Source organism: Triticum dicoccoides, chromosome 7B (genome assembly GCF_002162155.2).
Source record: "Triticum dicoccoides isolate Atlit2015 ecotype Zavitan chromosome 7B, WEW_v2.0, whole genome shotgun sequence".
In the NCBI taxonomy this organism is placed as follows: Eukaryota; Viridiplantae; Streptophyta; class Magnoliopsida; order Poales; family Poaceae; genus Triticum; species Triticum dicoccoides.
The window spans coordinates 747699085-747704557 of NC_041393.1; positions in this window are offsets into that span (position 1 = coordinate 747699085).

The window sequence follows — 5473 nt, forward strand, 5'->3', positions numbered from 1 at the left end:
CGTGGTAGTTTGAGACAACATGTCTTATATTTCATCTGATGGCTACAGATACATTATATATTAATCCAATGGTCAAAATTCTTTAATTCTAAGGATTAACATGGTGCCTCTTATGGTGCCTCCAATTAGTAAATATAAGATTGTCCCCAAAAAGAAAAAAAAGAAAGGCCAAAAAAAAAGAAAGGCCAAAGAAAAAAAAGAAAAAGAAAAAAGAAAAAGAAAGAAAAAGAAAATAAATAAATAAATAAAAGGGGCAATGTTACTATCTCTTTTTCCACACTTGTGCTTCAAAGTAGCACCATGTTCTTCATATAGATTGTCTCCTATGTTGTCACTTTCATATACTAGTGGGAATTTTCATTATAGAACTTGGCTTGTATATTCCAACGATGGGCTTCCTCAAATGCCCTAGGTCTTCATGAGCAAGCAAGTTGGATGCACACCCACTTAGTTTCTTTTGTTGAGCTTTCATACACTTATAGCTCTTAGTGCATCCGTTGCATGGCAATCCCTACTCCTCGCATTGACATCAATTGATGGGCATCTCCATAGCCCGTTGATTAGCCGCATCGATGTGAGACTTTCTTCTTTTTTGTCTTCTCCACATAACCTCCATCATTATATTCTATTCCACCTATAGTGCTATATCCATGGCTTGCGCTCATGTATTGCGTGAGGGTTGAAAAACTGAAGCGCGTTAAAAAGTATGAACCAATTGCTCGGCTTGTCATCGGGGTTGTGCATGATGGGAGCATTTTGTGTGACAAAAATGAAGCATGGCCAAACTGTATGATTTTGTAGGGATAAGCTTGCTTTGGCCCTGTTGTTTTGAAAAGACATGATTGCTTTATTGGTATGCTCGAAGTATTATTGTTTTTATGTCAAATGATAGACTATTGCTATGAATCACTCATGTCTTAATATTCATGCCATGATTAGACATATAATCAAGATTATGCTAGGTAGCATTCCACATCAAAAATTATCTTTTTTATCATTTACCTACTCGAGGACGAGCAGGAATTAAGCTTGGGGATGCTGATACGTCTCCGTCGTATCTATAATTTTTTATTGTTCCATGCCAATATTATTCAACTTTCATATACTTTTGGCAACTTTTTATACTATTTTTCGGGACTAACATATTGATCCAGTGCCCAGTGCCAGTTCCTGTATGTTGCATGTTTTTTGTTTCGCAGAAACCCAATATCAAACGGAGTCCAAACGGGATAAAAACGGACGGAGATTTTTTTGGAATATTTATGATTTTTGGGAAGTGAAATCAACGCGAAACGGTGTCCGGGGTGGACACGAGATAGGGGGGCGCGCCCTCCCCCCTGGGCGTGGCCTGGGCTCTCGTGGGCCACCCGTAAGGCGGTTGACGCTCTTCTTTTGGCTCAAGAAAGCTAATTTTATGAGAAAGATCTGGGCGAAAGATTCACCCCAATCGGAGTTACGGATCTCCGGATATTTAAGAAACGGTGAAGGGGTAGAATCAGAGAACGCAGATACAGAGAGATAGATCCAATCTCGGAGGGGCTCTCACCCCTCCAACGCCATGGGAGCCAAGGACCAGAGGGGAAACCCTTCTCCCATCTAGGGAGAAGGTCAAGGAATAAGAAGAAGGAGGGGGGCTCTCTCCCCCTTGCTTCCGGTGGCGCCGGAACGCCGCCGGGGGCCATCATCATCACCGCGATCTTCACCAACACCTCAATCATCTTCACCAACATCTCCATCACCTTCCCCCCATCTATATTCAGCAGTCCACTCTCCCGCAACCCGCTGTACCCTCTACTTGAACATGGTGCTTTATGCTTCATATTATTTTCCAATGATGTGTTGCCATCCTATGATGTCTGAGTAGATTTTCGTTGTCCTACCGGTGATTGGTGAATTGCTATGATTGGTTTGAGTTGCATCTTTTATTATTGGTGCTGTCCTATTGTGCCCTCCGTGTCGCGCAAGCGTGAGGGATTCCCGCTGTAGGGTTTGCAATATGTTTATGATTTGCTTATGGTGGGTTGCGTGAGTGACTGAAACACAAACCCGAGTAAGTAGGTTGTTTGCGTATGGGATAAAAGGGGACTTGATGCTTTAATGCTATGGTTGGGTTTTACCTTAATGAATCTTTAGTATTTGCGAATGCTTGCTAGAGTTTCAATCATAAGTTCATAGAATTCCATGTAAGGGATGATATGTTAGCTTATGCCTCTCCCTCAAATAGAATTGCAATAGTGATTACCGGTCTAGTAACATAGTCAATTGTTAAAGGGACAATTTCACAACTCCTACCACCACTTTTCCACACTCGCTATATTTACTTTATTGATTCTTTATCTAAACAGCCCCTAGTTTATATTTACGTGCTCTTTATTATCTTGCAAACCTATCCTATCACACCTACAAAGTACTTCTAGTTTCATACTTGTTCTAGGTAAAGCGAACGTCAAGCATGTGTAGAGTCATATCAGTGGCCGATAGGACTTGAGAGAGTATTCATTCTACCTTTAGCTCCTCGTTGGGTTCGACACTCTTACTTATCGAAAGAGGCTACAACTATCCCGTATACTTGCGGGTCATGAGAAAACACCGGCCAAGACATGGGATGCTAGCAAAGGCGAGTATTTCAACATGAGAGCCGCGTTGATCACGACAGTGCAGGACTATCTCGGTTACGGATATGTGGCAGGCCAGGTGTGCCATGGATATTGCGGATGCATGCGATGCAAGGATGATATGACGTCTCAGCAGCTAAAGTCAAGGAAAGATGGCGGGTCTGGGAAAATCGTGTACATGGGGCATCGAAGATGGCTCGAATAGGACGACCCATGGAGAAACCGTGGAGATCTATTCAATGGTCATGCTGAGCATCGAGGACCTCCACGTAAGCGGAGCGGTGCCGAAACCGATGAGCTGTTGAAAAACTGGAAGGAGTGCCCTGCGCCGGGAAAGACGTTGAGGAAGGCGCCGGAGCCGCTGCTGAAAGTATGGAAGACGAGGTCTATGTTCTGGTACTTGGAGTACTGGCACATACTCGATACACCTCATTGCCTTGATCAAATGCATATCTGTAAGAATGTCCTTGAGAGCTTGCTCGCAACACTAATGATCATGCCGGATAAGACCAAGGATGGGCCGAAGGTAAGAAAAGACTTTCAAGATTTGAAAATCAGGGAAGATCTGCACATGCTGCCCCGTAAAATGTCAGACGAGACAGAGACGGAGACAGAGGCACGGGAGAAGAAGGGCAAGAAAATAAAGAAAGAGGATTATTGCCCCCCCTTCTTGCTTCACCTTAAGTCAGGCTGAGATCGATCAATTCTTTAAGTGCCTTACTGGAGTCAAAGTTAGTTCCGCTTACTGTGGCGAGATAAACAGATATCTAGACATGGACAAGAAAAGGTTCATCGGGATGAAGTCCCATGACTGTCATGTGATGATGACGCAGATACTACCTGTTGCCCTTAGAGGGATAATGGACAAGCACGTCTGTAACATGCTTATTGGTCTCTGCAACTTTTTCGACGTCATCTCTCGAAAGTCGATCAGTGTGAAGCAGCTCCGAAGGCTACAGGAAGAGATCGTTGTGATACTGAATGAGCTTGAGATGTACTTCCCGCCCGCGTTCTTTGACGTGATGGTGCATCTGTGTGTCCATATTGTGGATGACATAATAGACCTGGGGCCGTCATTCCTGCACAACATGATGCCGTTTGAGAGGATGAATGGGATCATCAAAGGATTTGTTCGTAACATGTCCCATCCAGATGGAAGCATCGTCCAGGGCTATGTGACACAAGAGTGCATCTCTGTCTGTGAGAATTTTCTATATGGCGCAGACCAGCCGCCTGGTGTTAGTGTTGGTTTGCCCGTTAACAAGCACGATGGGAGGCTCGAAGGAGAAGGTCACTGCAACGGTCGCAGGGAACTGCACGTGGCATACTCAGATCGACGCAGCGACTTTGACAGAGCAAACTTGGTAGTGCTACAACACCTAGACGAGGTAGATCCTTTCGTGGCACTGCACAAAGAAATTATCGCAAAGAAGTATCATGACCGGGGGCATGCAGGACGGACGCCAAAGTTACTAGAGAGCACAACTCCACTTTCCTGCACTGGTTCAAAGAGCATATTATTGCTAATCCCCCGGAGGAGGGCTCTAAGGACAGATTGCTCATATATGCCTTAGCACATGGCCCCTCGCCCAACCTCGTAACCTATCAGGCATATGATATCAACGGATACACGTTCTACACGGAGGCCAAAGATATGGACAGTGATGATCAGAACTTAGGGGTGACGATGGAATGCATGACCGGCAGCGACAACGGCGCAACTGAATGATTTTATGGAAGGGTCGAGGAGATCTGGGAGCTTGACTACTCTGGACTGCACAACACGACGATATTCCGTATCATATGGGCTAATAATGTCGAAAGAGAAAACCGGATTTTCACTACCATGACTATACCCGATGCCAAGAGCGCTATCGTGAACGCTATTGCCAAAAACGAGCCATGGGTACACGCTAAGCACGTGACACAATGCTTCTTCATAACCGACCCATGCAATCCCAGTCATGTTGTCGTGAGGAGAGGCAAAAGGAAGATCATTGGAATGGATGGAGTCACCAACGAGGAAGACTATGATCAGTACGACAACCCAATGAGGGAAGATGACGATGATGATGAAGTATACGTCAAAAGAAGAATCAATACTACATTACCTAATAAAAATAGTACACCATGGAAAAGGCAAAGTCACAATGAGGGGCTCAATTATTCTTTGACGAACAAGAAGGGAAAGAAGCTGACTCAAAAACGAAAACGTCAGCACTGAGGAATCGTATGTTATCGGTCAAATGATGTAATATATATATATATATATGTTCCTATTTTGTATACATATTTAACCGTCAAATGATGCAATATATATCGCCTCCCTTCGTTCACTGCTCTCGGGAAATAAAAGTGGGAGAAAATAAAGGAAAAGAAAAAGGAAAACTGGCAGTAGCGATTTCCTTATAAAACAGCTACAGTCAAGCTAGCAGTAGCGATTTCCTTATAAAACCGCTACATCTAGTGAAGGTAGTAGCAGCGCGTTTTGTCTAAACCACTACAGCTAGTGAATGTAGTAGCAACGCGTTTTGTCTAAACCGCTACAGCTAGTGAAGGTAGTAGCAGCGCATTTTGTCTAAACGCGCTACTGCTACGTCCACTTAACCCAAAATTCTCACTCTCCCTGCTTCATCCCGCCTCTTTTCCTCCCAAATCCCCACTCTCTCTTCCCCCGTCGCACCGCCGCGCCCCGGCGCTCGCCCCCGACCCGGCCTCGGCGCTCGCCCCCGACCCGGCCCTCGCCCCCGACCCCGGTGCTCGCCCCCGACCCAGCGCTCGCCCCCGACCCGTCGGCCCTCGCCTCCCTCCTCTGCTTCCTTCCCTCCCAACCTCGGCCGTCATCGGGCCTGCCTCCT